Source organism: Orcinus orca, chromosome 8 (assembly GCF_937001465.1).
Source record: "Orcinus orca chromosome 8, mOrcOrc1.1, whole genome shotgun sequence".
NCBI classification, from domain to species: Eukaryota; Metazoa; Chordata; class Mammalia; order Artiodactyla; family Delphinidae; genus Orcinus; species Orcinus orca.
The window spans coordinates 114,020,196-114,035,869 of record NC_064566.1 but is presented as its reverse complement, the minus strand read 5'-3'; the positions used below and the strand labels follow the sequence as shown (position 1 = coordinate 114,035,869).

Genomic DNA, 15,674 nt, shown 5'->3' with positions numbered 1-15,674 from the left:
ATGGAGAACTGGGAGCCTTGTTATGCTGATGGGCTGGCTGTAATTTGCCAACAGCCACTAGGGAGAAGTGTATGGTGATTCCTGAAACATCTAAAAAACAAAGCAACAGAGCCTAGGGCAATTCCACTTATGGTCATATAGCTTAGGGAAATTAAAATCAAAAGGACACAGCCACCCCAAAGTTTGGGACAGCTCTGTTTACAAGAACCTCGTTTACGGTACAAGTTCAATATCGCAGAAAGCGAAAAATGGATAAAGAAGTTGTGGTACTTACGTACAATGCAATATCACTCAGCAATGAAATCTATGTCTTCAGGCCCGTAGCAGCATAATGAGTGGATTCAGGCATTATGATTCTAACTGAAATAAGTCACACAGAAAAAGAAACATCATAAGATATCACTAATACACGGAATGTAAACTTGGCTACACAGGAACTGAATTACAAAACAGAACAGGGTCTCAAATTTAGAAAACCAACTTATGCTTCCTTAAGGGAAAAGGTGAGTTGGGGTGCTGCATAAAACCAGAGATTGAAATGAGCACAGATAAAGTTCCTTAAGCCAAATATGTAATAGACAAGAGCTACTCCTTGCTCAACGAAATGGACTCAACACCCCATATTAAACGCCAATGAATGTACCTGACTAGTAAGTATCTTAAAACCTATGGATTGCTATGTCTGTGAAAGACAATCAACCGTGTGTACAGGGGCATAAACGCAGCAGTGATAGGATTGGAGAGGTTCGGTGAGCAAATGAAGACCCTTTGAAGTCATATTGCATGGTACCCATTCCACGGGTCTCAACTCTCCAGGTTTAAGGGATTCTTCCTTCAGCTAAAACATGCATGTGGAACCCAGAGTATGATCAACCGTGTCATCGGGAGACGTGTTCAAATATGTCTCAGTTTTCGTCCCCTGGTACTCGGGTGCAACATTCCAGATGCTTTACTAACACTCTCCCGACTTGGAGAGTCAGTGCCTTTAAACTCCTGTTTGGCCCAGTTTGCAATTTCTGCGGAAGATGAACAGGGATAGGGAGGACCAATGAGAGACTAGCTGGAGGTGTCTGGACGGGCAATTTTAACTCTCATTTCCCACCAGGAAGAGGAATTAAGCGAAGGCTCAGCGTGCCGTGCCAGAACCAGATTAGGGCCTGAAGCAATCCTGCGGTGTTGCGGCCAGCTCACAAGAAAGCGAGTTGAAGAAAGGAGCTCAGGGGCACTGTAATTCACAAACGTGCAGAGTTATAAATGACAGCTATCGTCCAAAAATATACTGAAGTAAGGCTGCCAAGAGGACTTGAAAGCGGGGCAGAATTGAAGGACAACGATTTCAGGAGGTAGACTGGAATTGCATTTAAAGCATAGGAAAAGAGGCAGAACATCCACAATGATGCACTTGGCCAAAAAGGGCATATGCGGTTTTTCCTGAATATATTCAGGAAAAAACGCATACGCCTTTTGGCGTGCCAAGCAAGCTTCCAAAGGAAATCTGCACTACAATGAAGTCTCACATCTCCCCGATCAAAAGGGCCATCTGAAAATAGTGTAAAATACAGAAAGGCAGGACAGGCCATGGAGAACTGAGAGCCTTGTTATGCTGATGGGCTGGATGTAATTTGCCAACAGCCACTAGGGAGAAGTGTATGGTGATTCCTGAAACATCTAAAAAACAAAGCAACAGAGCCTAGGGCAATTCCACTTATGGTCATATAGCTTAGGGAAATTAAAATCAAAAAGACACAGCCACCCCAATGTTTGGGACGGCTATGTTTACAAGAAACTCATTTATGGTACAAGTTCAATATCGCAGAAAGTGAAAAATGGATAAAGAATTTGTGCTACTTACGTACAATGCAATATCACTCAGCAATGAAATCTATGTCATCAGGCCCGTAGCAGCATAATGAGTGGATTCAGGTATGATGATTCTAACTGAAATAAGTCACACAGAAAAAGAAACATCATAAGATATCACTAATACATGGAATGTAAACTTGGCTACACAGGAACTGAATTACAAAACAACAGGGTCTCAAATTTAGAAAACCAACTTATGCTTGCTTAAGGGGAAAGGTGAGTTGGGGTGCTGCATAAAACCAGAGATTGAAATGAGCACAGATAAAGTTCCTTAAGCCAAATATGGAATAGACAAGAGCTACTCCTTGCTCAACGAAATGGACTCAACACCCCATATTAAACGCCAATGAATGTACCTGACTAGTAAGTATCTTAAAACCTATGGATTGCTATGTCTGTGAAAGACAATCAACCGTGTGTACAGGGGCATAAACGCAGCAGTGATAGGATTGGAGAGGTTCGGTGAGCAAATGAAGACCCTTTGAAGTCATATTGCATGGTACCCATTCCACGGGTCTCAACTCTCCAGGTTTAAGGGATTCTTCCTTCAGCTAAAACATGCATGTGGAACCCAGAATATGATCAACCGTGTCATCGGGAGACGTGTTCAAATATGTCTCAGTTTTCGTCCCCTGATACTCGGGTGCAACATTCCAGACGCTTTACTAACACTCTCCCGACTTGGAGAGTCAGTGCCTTTAAACTCCTGTTTGGCCCAGTTTGCAATTTCTGCGGAAGATGAACAGGGATAGGGAGGACCAATGAGAGACTAGCTGGAGGTGTCTGGACGGGCAATTTTAACTCTCATTTCCCACCAGGAAGAGGAATTAAGCGAAGGCTCAGCATGCCGTGCCTGAACCAGATTAGGGCCTGAAGCAATCCTGCGGTGTTGCGGCCAGCTCACAAGAAAGCGAGTTGAAGAAAGGAGCTCAGGGGCACTGTAATTCACACACCTGCAGAGTTATAAATGACAGCTATCGTCAAAAATATACTGAAGTAAGGCTGCCAAGAGGACTTGAAAGCGGGGCAGAATTGCAGGAAACCGATTTCAGGAGGTAGACTGGAATTGCATTTAAAGCATAGGAAAAGAGGCAGAACGTCGACAATGATGCACTTGGCCAAAAAGGGCGTATGCGTTTTTTCCTGAATATATTCAGAAAAAAACGCATACGCCCTTTTTGGCCAACCAAGCAAGCTTGCAAAAGAAATCTGCACTACAATGAAGTCTCACTTCCCCCTGGTCAAAAGGGCCATCTGAAAAAAGTGTAAAATCCAGAAAGGCAGGACAGGCCATGGAGAACTGGGAGCATTGTTATGCTGATGGGCGGGATGTAAATTGCCAACAGCCACTAGGGAGAAGTGTATGGTGTTTCCTGAAACATCTAAAAAACAAAGCAACAGAGCCTAGGTCACTTCCACTTATGGTCCTATAGCTTAGGGAAATTAAAATCAAAAAGACACAGCCACCCCAAAGTTTGTGAGGGCTCTGTTTACAAGAACCTCGTTTACGGTACAAGTTCAATATCACAAAAAGCGAAAAATGGATAAAGAATTTGTGGTACTTACGTACAATGCAATATCACTCAGCAATGAAATCTATGTCATCAGGCCTGTAGAAGCATAATGAGTGGATTCAGGTATGATGATTCTAACTGAAATAAGTCACACAGAAAAAGAAACATCATAAGATATCACTAATACACGGAATGTAAACTTGGCTACACAGGAACTGGATTACAAAACAGAACAGGGTCTCAAATTTAGAAAACCAACTTATGCTTGCTTAAGGGGAAAGGTGAGTTGGGGTGCTACATAGAACCAGAGATTGAAAATAGCACAGATAAAGTTCCTTAAGCCAAATATGTAATAGACAAGAGCTACTCCTTGCTCAACGAAATGGACTCAAAACCCCATATTAAACGCCTAATAATGTACCCGACTAGTAAGTATCTTAAAACCTATGGATTGCTATGTCTCTGAAAGAGAATCAAGCGTGAGTACAGGGGCATAAACGCAGCAGTGGTAGGATTGGAGAGGTTTGGTGAGCAAATGAAGACCCTTTCAAGTCATATTGCATGGTACCCATTCCACGGGTCTCAACTCTCCAGGTTTAAGGGATTCTTCCTTCAGCTAAACATGCATGTGGAACCCAGACTATGATCAACCGTGTGATCGTGAGTCATGTTCAAATATCTCAGTTCTCATCCCCTGGTACTCGGGTGCAACATTCTAGACGCTTTACTAACGCTCTCCCGACTTGGAGAATCAGTGCCTTTAACCTCCTGTTTGGCCCAGTTTGCAAATTCCGCGGAAGATGAACAGGGATAGGGAGAACCAATGAGAGACTAGCTGGAGGTGTCTGGACGGGCAAATTTAACTCTCATTTCCCAGCAGGAAGAGGAATTAAGCAAAGGCTCAGCGTGCCATGCCGGAACCAGATTAGGGCCTGAAGCAATAGTGCGGTGTTGCGGCCAGCTCACAAGAAAGCGAGTTGAAGAAAGGAGCTCAGGGGCACTGTAATTCACAAACCTGCAGAGTTATAAATGACAGCTATCATCCAAAAATATACTCAAGTAAGGCTGCCAAGAGGACTTGAAAGCGTGGCAGAATTGCAGGAAACCGATTTCAGGAGGTAGACTGGAATTGCATTTAAAGCATAGGAAAAGAGGCAGAACATCGACAATGATGCACTTGGCCAAAAAGGGCGTATGCGTTTTTTCCTGAATATATTCAGAAAAAAACGCATACGCCTTTTGTCGAGCCAAGCAAGCTTCCAAAGGAAATCTGCACTACAATGAGGTCTCACATCTCCCCGATCAAAAGGGCCATCTGAAAATAGTGTAAAATCCAGAAAGGCAGGACAGGCCATGGAGAACTGGGAGCCTTGTTATGCTGATGGGCTGGCTGTAATTTGCCAACAGCCACTAGGGAGAAGTGTATGGTGATTCCTGAAACATCTAAAAAATAAAGCAACAGAGCCTAGGGCAATTCCACTTATGGTCATATAGCTTAGGGAAATTAAAATCAAAAGGACACAGCCACCCCAAAGTTTGGGACAGCTCTGTTTACAAGAACCTCGTTTACGGTACAAGTTCAATATCGCAGAAAGCGAAAAATGGATAAAGAAGTTGTGGTACTTACGTACAATGCAATATCACTCAGCAATGAAATCTATGTCTTCAGGCCCGTAGCAGCATAATGAGTGGATTCAGGCATTATGATTCTAACTGAAATAAGTCACACAGAAAAAGAAACATCATAAGATATCACTAATACACGGAATGTAAACTTGGCTACACAGGAACTGAATTACAAAACAGAACAGGGTCTCAAATTTAGAAAACCAACTTATGCTTCCTTAAGGGAAAAGGTGAGTTGGGGTGCTGCATAAAACCAGAGATTGAAATGAGCACAGATAAAGTTCCTTAAGCCAAATATGTAATAGACAAGAGCTACTCCTTGCTCAACGAAATGGACTCAACACCCCATATTAAACGCCAATGAATGTACCTGACTAGTAAGTATCTTAAAACCTATGGATTGCTATGTCTGTGAAAGACAATCAACCGTGTGTACAGTGGCATAAACGCAGCAGTGATAGGATTGGAGAGGTTCGGTGAGCAAATGAAGACCCTTTGAAGTCATATTGCATGGTACCCATTCCACGGGTCTCAACTCTCCAGGTTTAAGGGATTCTTCCTTCAGCTAAAACATGCATGTGGAACCCAGAGTATGATCAACCGTGTCATCGGGAGACGTGTTCAAATATGTCTCAGTTTTCGTCCCCTGGTACTCGGGTGCAACATTCCAGATGCTTTACTAACACTCTCCCGACTTGGAGAGTCAGTGCCTTTAAACTCCTGTTTGGCCCAGTTTGCAATTTCTGCGGAAGATGAACAGGGATAGGGAGGACCAATGAGAGACTAGCTGGAGGTGTCTGGACGGGCAATTTTAACTCTCATTTCCCACCAGGAAGAGGAATTAAGCGAAGGCTCAGCGTGCCGTGCCAGAACCAGATTAGGGCCTGAAGCAATCCTGCGGTGTTGCGGCCAGCTCACAAGAAAGCGAGTTGAAGAAAGGAGCTCAGGGGCACTGTAATTCACAAACGTGCAGAGTTATAAATGACAGCTATCGTCCAAAAATATACTGAAGTAAGGCTGCCAAGAGGACTTGAAAGCGGGGCAGAATTGAAGGACAACGATTTCAGGAGGTAGACTGGAATTGCATTTAAAGCATAGGAAAAGAGGCAGAACATCCACAATGATGCACTTGGCCAAAAAGGGCGTATGCGGTTTTTCCTGAATATATTCAGGAAAAAACGCATACGCCTTTTGGCGAGCCAAGCAAGCTTCCAAAGGAAATCTGCACTACAATGAAGTCTCACATCTCCCCGATCAAAAGGGCCATCTGAAAATAGTGTAAAATACAGAAAGGCAGGACAGGCCATGGAGAACTGAGAGCCTTGTTATGCTGATGGGCTGGATGTAATTTGCCAACAGCCACTAGGGAGAAGTGTATGGTGATTCCTGAAACATCTAAAAAACAAAGCAACAGAGCCTAGGGCAATTCCACTTATGGTCATATAGCTTAGGGAAATTAAAATCAAAAAGACACAGCCACCCCAATGTTTGGGACGGCTATGTTTACAAGAAACTCGTTTATGGTACAAGTTCAATATCGCAGAAAGTGAAAAATGGATAAAGAATTTGTGCTACTTACGTACAATGCAATATCACTCAGCAATGAAATCTATGTCATCAGGCCCGTAGCAGCATAATGAGTGGATTCAGGTATGATGATTCTATCTGAAATAAGTCACACAGAAAAAGAAACATCATAAGATATCACTAATACACGGAATGTAAACTTGGCTACACAGGAACTGAATTACAAAACAACAGGGTCTCAAATTTAGAAAACCAACTTATGCTTGCTTAAGGGGAAAGGTGAGTTGGGGTGCTGCATAAAACCAGAGATTGAAATGAGCACAGATAAAGTTCCTTAAGCCAAATATGGAATAGACAAGAGCTACTCCTTGCTCAACGAAATGGACTCAACACCCCATATTAAACGCCAATGAATGTACCTGACTAGTAACTATCTTAAAACCTATGGATTGCTATGTCTGTGAAAGACAATCAACCGTGTGTACAGGGGCATAAACGCAGCAGTGATAGGATTGGAGAGGTTCGGTGAGCAAATGAAGACCCTTTGAAGTCATATTGCATGGTACCCATTCCACGGGTCTCAACTCTCCAGGTTTAAGGGATTCTTCCTTCAGCTAAAACATGCATGTGGAACCCAGAATATGATCAACCGTGTCATCGGGAGACGTGTTCAAATATGTCTCAGTTTTCGTCCCCTGATACTCGGGTGCAACATTCCAGACGCTTTACTAACACTCTCCCGACTTGGAGAGTCAGTGCCTTTAAACTCCTGTTTGGCCCAGTTTGCAATTTCTGCGGAAGATGAACAGGGATAGGGAGGACCAATGAGAGACTAGCTGGAGGTGTCTGGACGGGCAATTTTAACTCTCATTTCCCACCAGGAAGAGGAATTAAGCGAAGGCTCAGCGTGCCGTGCCGGAACCAGATTAGGGCCTGAAGCAATCCTGCGGTGTTGCGGCCAGCTCACAAGAAAGCGAGTTGAAGAAAGGAGCTCAGGGGCACTGTAATTCACAAACCTGCAGAGTTATAAATGACAGCTATCGTCCAAAAATATACTGAAGTAAGGCTGCCAAGAGGACTTGAAAGCGGGGCAGAATTGCAGGAAACTGATTTCAGGAGGTAGACTGGAATTGCACTTAAAGCATAGGAAAAGAGGCAGAACGTCCACAATGATGCACTTGGCCAAAAAGGGCATATATGTTTTTTGCTGAATATATTCAGGAAAAAACGCATACGCCCTTTTTGGCCAACCAAGCAAGCTTGCAAAGGAAATCTGCACTACAATGAAGTCTCACTTCCCCGCGGTTAAAAGGGCCATCTGAAAAAAGTGTAAAATCCAGAAAGGCAGGACAGGCGTTGGAGAACTGGGAGCCTTGATATGCTGATGGGCGGGATGTAAATTGCCACCAGCCACTGGGGAGAAGTGTATGGTGTTTCCTGAAACATCTAAAAAACAAAGAAACAGAGACTAGGGCACTTCCACTTATGGTCCTATAGCTTAGGGAAATTAAAATAAAAAAGACACAGCCACCCCAAAATTTGGTACGGCTCTTATTACAAGAACCTCGTTTACGGTACAAGTTCAATATCACAGAAAGTGAAAAATGGATAAAGAAGTTGTGGTACTTACGTACAATGCAATATCACTCAGCAATGAAATCTATGTCATCAGGCCCGTAGCAGCATAATGAGTGGATTCAGGTATGATGATTCTAAGTGAAATAAGTCACACAGAAAAGGAAACATCTTAAGATATCACTAATACACGGAATGTAAACTTGGCTACACAGGAACTGGATTACAAAACAGAACAGGGTCCCAAATTTAGAAAACCAACTTATGCTTGCTTAAGGGGAAAGGTGAGTTGGGTTGTTGCATAAAGCCAGAGATTGAAATGAGCACAGATAAAGTTCCTTAAGCCAAATATGTAATAGACAAGAGCTACTCCTTGCTCAACGAAATGGACTCAAAACCCCATATTAAACGCCTAATAATGTACCTGACTAGTAAGTATCTTAAAACCTTTGGATTGCTATGTCTCTGAAAGAGAATCAAGCGTGAGTACAGGGGCATAAACGCAGCTTTGAGAGGATTGGAGAGGTTCGGTGAGCAAATGAAGACCCTTTGAAGTCATATTGCATGGTACCCATTCCACGGGTTTCAACTCTCCAGGTTTAAGGGATTCTTCCTTCAGCTAAAACATGCATGTGGAACCCAGAGTATGATCAACCGTGTGATCGGGAGACGTGTTCAAATATGTCTCAGTTTTCGACCCTTGGTACTCGGGTGCAACATTCCAGACGCTTTACTAACACTCTCCCGACTTGGAGAGTCAGTGCCTTTAACCTCCTGTTTGGGCCAGCTTGCAATTTCTGCGGAAGATGAACAGGAATAGGGAGAACCAATGAGAGACTAGCTGGAGGTGTCTGGACGGGCAAATTTAACTCTCATTTCCCACCAGGAAGAGGCATTAACCAAAGGCTCAGCGTGCCGTGCCGCAACCAGATTAGTGCCTGAAGCAATCCTACGGTGTTGCGGCCAGCTCACAGGAAAGCGAGTTGAAGAAAGGAGCCCAGGGGCACTGTAATTCACAAACCTGCAGAGTTATAAACGACAGCTATCGTCCAAAAATATACTGAAGTAAGGCTGCCAAGAGGACTTGAAAGCGGGGCAGAATTGCAGGACACCGATTTCAGGAGGTAGACTGGAATTGCATTTAAAGCATAGGAAAAGAGGCAGAACGTGGACAATGATGCACTTGGCCAAAAAGGGCGTATGCGGTTTTTCCTGAATATATTCAGGAGAAAACTCATACGCCCTTTTTGGCCAACCAAGCAAGCTTGCAAAGGAAATCTGCACTACAATGAAGTCTCACTTCCCCAGAGTCAAAATGGCCATCTGAAAAATGTGTAAAATCCAGAAAGGCAGCACAGGCCATGGAGAACTGGGAGCCTTGTTATGCTGATGGGCGGGATGAAAATTGCCAACAGCCACTAGGGAGAAGTGTATGGTGTTTCCTGAAACATCTAAAAAACAAAGCAACAGAGCCTAGGGCATTTCCACTTATGGTCCTATAGCTTAGGGAAATTAAAATCAAAAAGACACAGCCACCCCAAAGTTTGGGACGGCTCTGTTTACAAGAACCTCGTTTAATGTACAAGTTCAATATCGCAGAAAGTGAAAAATGGATAAAGAATTTGTGGTACTTACGTACAATGCAATATCACTCAGCAATGAAATCTATGTCATCAGGCCCGTAGCAGCATAATGAGTGGATTCAGGTATGATGATTCTAACTGAAATAAGTCACACAGAAAAAGAAACATCATAAGATATCACTAATACACGGAATGTAAACTTGGCTACACAGGAACTGAATTACAAAACAACAGGGTCTCAAATTTAGAAAACCAACTTATGCTTGCTTAAGGGGAAAGGTGAGTTGGGGTGCTGCATAAAACCAGAGATTGAAATGAGCACAGATAAAGTTCCTTAAGCCAAATATGGAATAGACAAGAGCTACTCCTTGCTCAACGAAATGGACTCAACACCCCATATTAAACGCCAATGAATGTACCTGACTAGTAAGTATCTTAAAACCTATGGATTGCTATGTCTGTGAAAGACAATCAACCGTGTGTACAGGGGCATAAACGCAGCAGTGATAGGATTGGAGAGGTTTGGTGAGCAAATGAAGACCCTTTGAAGTCATATGGCATGGTACCCATTCCACGGGTCTCAACTCTCCAGGTTTAAGGGATTCTTCCTTCAGCTAAAACATGCATGTGGAACCCAGAGTATGATCAACCGTGTCATCGGGAGACGTGTTCAAATATGTCTCAGTTTTCGTCCCCTGGTACTCGGGTGCAACATTCCAGACGCTTTACTAACATTCTCCCGACTTGGAGAGTCAGTGCCTTTAAACTCCTGTTTGGCCCAGTTTGCAATTTCTGCGGAAGATGAACAGGGATAGGGAGGACCAATGAGAGACTAGCTGGAGGTGTCTGGACGGGCAATTTTAACTCTCATTTCCCACCAGGAAGAGGAATTAAGCGAAGGCTCAGTGTGCCATGCCGGAACCTGATTAGGGCCTGAAGCAATCCTGCGGTGTTGCGGCAAGCTCACAAGAAAGCGAGTTGAAGAAAGGAGCTCAGGGGCACTGTAATTCACACACCTGCAGAGTTATAAATGACAGCTATCGTCCAAAAATATACTGAAGTAAGGCTGCCAAGAGGACTTGAAAGCGGGGCAGAATTGCAGGAAACCGATTTCAGGAGGTAGACTGGAATTGCATTTAAAGCATAGGAAAAGAGGCAGAACGTCCACAATGATGCACTTGGCCAAAAAGGGCGTATATGTTTTTTCCTGAATATATTCAGGAAAAAACGCATATGCCCTTTTTGGCCAACCAAGCAAGCTTGCAAAGGAAATCTGCACTACAATGAAGTCTCACTTCCCCGCGGTCAAAAGGGCCATCTGAAAAAAGTGTAAAATCCAGAAAGGCAGGACAGGCCATGGAGAACTGGGAGCCTTGTTTTGCTGATGGGCGGGATGTAAATTGCCAACAGCCACTGGGGAGAAGTGTATGGTGTTTCCTGAAACATCTAAAAAACAAAGCAACAGAGCCTAGGGCATTTCCACTTATGGTCCTATAGCTTAGGGAAATTAAAATCAAAAAGACACAGCCACCCCAAAGTTTGGGACGGCTCTGTTTACAAGAACCTCGTTTATGGTATAAGTTCAATATCGCAGAAAGTGAAAAATGGATAAAGAAGTTGTGGTACTTACATACAATGCAATATCACTCAGCAATGAAATCTATGTCATCAGGCCTGTAGCAGCATAGTGAGTGGATTCAGGTATGACGATTCTAACTGAAATAAGTCACACAGAAAAAGAAACATCATAAGATATCACTAATACATGGAATGTGAACTTGGCTACACAGAAACTGAATTACAAAACAGAACAGGGTCTCAAATATAGAAAACCAACTTATGCTTGCTTAAGGGGAAAGGTGAGTTGGGGTGCTGCATAAAACCAGAGATTGAAATGAGCACAGATAAAGTTCCTTAAGCCAAATATGTAATAAACAAGAGCTACTCCTTGTTCAACGAAATGGACTCAACACCCCATATTAAACGCCTAAGAATGTACCTGACTAGTAAGTATCTTAAAACCTATGGATTTCTATGTCTCCGAAAGAGAATCAAGCATTTGTACAGTGGCATAAACTGAGCAGTGATAGGACTGGAGAGGTTCGGTGAGCAAATGAAGACCCTTTGAAGTCATATTGCATGGAACCCATTCCACGGGTCTCACCTCTCCAGGTTTAAGGGATTCTTCCTTCAGCTGAAACATGCCTGTGGAACCCAGAGGATGATCAACCATGTGATCCGGAGACGTGTTCAAATATGTCTCAGTTTTCGTCCCCTGGTATACTCGGGTGCAACATTCCAGACGCTCTACTAACACTCTCAAGACTTGGAGAGTCAGTGCCTTTAACCTCCTGTTTGGCCCAGTTTGCAATTTCTGCGGAAGATGAACAGGAATAGGGAGAACCAATGAGAGACTAGCTGGAGGTTTCTGGACGGGCAAATTTAAGTCTCATTTCCCACCAGGAACAGGAATTAACCAAAGGCTCAGCGTGCCGTGCCGGAACCAGATTAGGGTCTGAAGCAATCCTGCGGTGTTGCGGCCAGCTCACAAGAAAGCGAGTTGAAGAAAGGAGCTCAGGCGCACTGTAATTCACAAACGTGCAGAGTTATAAATGACAGCTATCGTCCAAAAATATACTGAAGTAAGGCTGCCAAGAGGAGTTGAAAGCGGGGTAGAATTGCAGGAAACCGATTTCAGGAGGTAGACTGGAATTGCATTTAAAGCATAGGAAAAGAGTTAGAACGTCGACAATGATGCACTTGGCAAAAAGGGCGTATGCGTTTTTTTCCTGAATATATTCAGGAAAAAACGCATACGCCCTTTTTGGCCAACCAAGCAAGCTTGCAAAGGAAATCTGCACTACAATGAAGTCTCACTTCCCCCCGGTCAAAAGGGCCATCTGAAAAAAGTGTAAAATCCAGAAAGGCAGGACAGGCCATGGAGAACTGGGAGCCTTGTTATGCTGATGGGCGGGATGTAAATTGCCACCAGCCACTCGGGAGAAGTGTATGGTGTTTCCTGAAACATCTAAAAAACAAAGAAACAGAGCCTAGGGCACTTCCACTTATGGTCCTATGGCTTAGGGAAATTAAAATCAAAAAGACACAGCCACCCCAAAGTTTGGGACGGCTCTGTTTACAAGAACCTCGTTTACGGTACAAGTTCAATATCGCAGAAAGTGAAAAATGGATAAGGAAGTTGTGGTAATTACGTACAATGCAATATCACTCAGCAATGAAATCTATGTCATCAGGCCTGTAGCAGCATAGTGAGTGGATTCACGTATGACGATTCTAACTGAAATAAGTCACACAGAAAAAGAAACATCATAAGATATCACTAATACATGGAATGTAAACTTGGCTACACAGAAACTGAATTACAAAACAGAAAAGGGTCTCAAATGTAGAAAACTAACTTATGCTTGCTTAAGGGGAAAGGTGAGTTGGGGTGCTGCATAAAACCAGAGATTGAAATGAGCACAGATAAAGATCCTTAAGCCAAATATGTAATAAACAAGAGCTACTCCTTGGTCAACGAAATGGACTCAACACCCCATATTAAACGCCTAAGAATGTACCTGACTAGTAAGTATCTTAAAACCTATGGATTGCTATGTCTCCGAAAGAGAATCAACCGTGTGTACAGTGGCATAAACGGAGCAGTGATAGGATTGGAGAGGTTCGGTGAGCAAATGAAGACCCTTTGAAGTCATATTGCATGGTACCCATTCCACGGGTCTCAACTCTCCAGGTTTAAGGGATTCTTCCTTCAGCTGAAACATGCCTGTGGAACCCAGAGTATGATCAACCATGTGATCCGGAGACGTGTTCAAATATGTCTCAGTTTTCGTCCCCTGGTACTCGGGTGCAACATTCCAGATGCTCTACTAACACTCTCCAGACTTGGAGAGTCACTGCCTTTAACCTCCTGTTTGGCCCAGTTTGCAAATTCTGTGGAAGATGAACAGGAATAGGGAGAACCAATGAGAGACTAGCTGGAGGTTTCCGGACGGGCAAATTTAACTCTCATTTCCCACCAGGAAGAGGAATTAACCAAAGGCTCAGCGTGCTGTGCCGGAACCAGATTAGGGTCTGAAGCAATCCTGTGGTGTTGCGGCCAGCTCACAAGAAAGCGAGTTGAAGAAAGGAGCTCAGGGGCACTGTAATTCACAAACGTGCAGAGTTATAAATGACAGCTATCGTCCAAAAATATACTGAAGTAAGGCTGCCAAGAGGACTTGAAAGCGGGGCAGAATTGCAGGACACCGATTTCAGGAGGTAGACTGGAATTGCATTTAAAGCATAGGAAAAGAGGCAGAACATCGACAATGATGCACTTGGCCAAAAAGGGCGTATGCGGTTTTTCCTGAATATATTCAGGAAAAAATGCATACGCCTTTTGGCGAGCCAAGCAAGCTTCCAAAGGAAATCTGCACTACAATGAAGTCTCACATCTCCCCGATCAAAAGGGCCATCTGAAAATAGTGTAAAATACAGAAAGGCAGGACAGGCCATGGAGAACTGAGAGCCTTGTTATGCTGATGGGCTGGATGTAATTTGCCAACAGCCACTAGGGCGAAGTGTATGGTGATTCCTGAAACATCTAAAAAACAAAGCACAGAGCCTAGGGCAATTCCACTTATGGTCATATAGCTTAGGGAAATTAAAATCAAAAAGACACAGCCACCCCAATGTTTGGGACGGCTATGTTTACAAGAAACTCGTTTATGGTACAAGTTCAATATCGCAGAAAGTGAAAAATGGATAAAGAATTTGTGCTACTTACGTACAATGCAATATCACTCAGCAATGAAATCTATGTCATCAGGCCCGTAGCAGCATAATGAGTGGATTCAGGTATGATGATTCTAACTGAAATAAGTCACACAGAAAAAGAAACATCATAAGATATCACTAATACACGGAATGTAAACTTGGCTACACAGGAACTGAATTACAAAACAACAGGGTCTCAAATTTAGAAAACCAACTTATGCTTGCTTAAGGGGAAAGGTGAGTTGGGGTGCTGCATAAAACCAGAGATTGAAATGAGCACAGATAAAGTTCCTTAAGCCAAATATGGAATAGACAAGAGCTACTCCTTGCTCAACGAAATGGATTCAACACCCCATATTAAACGCCAATGAATGTACCTGACTAGTAACTATCTTAAAACCTATGGATTGCTATGTCTGTGAAAGACAATCAACCGTGTGTACAGGGGCATAAACGCAGCAGTGATAGGATTGGAGAGGTTCGGTGAGCAAATGAAGACCCTTTGAAGTCATATTGCATGGTACCCATTCCACGGGTCTCAACTCTCCAGGTTTAAGGGATTCTTCCTTCAGCTAAAACATGCATGTGGAACCCAGAATATGATCAACCGTGTCATCGGGAGACGTGTTCAAATATGTCTCAGTTTTCGTCCCCTGATACTCGGGTGCAACATTCCAGACACTTTACTAACACTCTCCCGACTTGGAGAGTCAGTGCCTTTAAACTCCTGTTTGGCCCAGTTTGCAATTTCTGCGGAAGATGAACAGGGATAGGGAGGACCAATGAGAGACTAGCTGGAGGTGTCTGGACGGGCAATTTTAACTCTCATTTCCCACCAGGAAGAGGAATTAAGCGAAGGCTCAGCATGCCGTGCCTGAACCAGATTAGGGCCTGAAGCAATCCTGCGGTGTTGCGGCCAGCTCACAAGAAAGCGAGTTGAAGAAAGGAGCTCAGGGGCACTGTAATTCACAAACCTGCAGAGTTATAAATGACGGCTATCATCCAAAAATATACTCAAGTAAGGCTGCCAAGAGGACTTGAAAGCGGGGCAGAATTGCAGGAAACCGATTTCAGGAGGTAGACTGGAATTGCATTTAAAGCATAGGAAAAGAGGCAGAACGTCGACAATGATGCACTTGGCCAAAAAGGGCGTATGCGTTTTTTCCTGAATATATTCAGAAAAAAACGCATATGCCTTTTGTCGAGC

At 43.5% G+C, this 15,674-nt stretch overlaps 1 long non-coding RNA gene across 3 annotated transcripts in view; it reads right to left on the bottom strand.

The window, feature by feature from the left end:
- Window positions 1–11,334: 11,334 nt before the first annotated feature.
- Window positions 11,335–15,674, bottom strand: part of LOC125965177 (uncharacterized) — a 1,265,679-nt gene continuing 1,261,339 nt past the window's right edge. For all 3 annotated transcript variants that reach the window (XR_007478764.1, XR_007478762.1, XR_007478763.1), the window contains one exon: window positions 11,335–11,404. This is a non-coding gene — a long non-coding RNA (uncharacterized LOC125965177). The remainder of the gene's footprint in view (window positions 11,405–15,674) is intronic.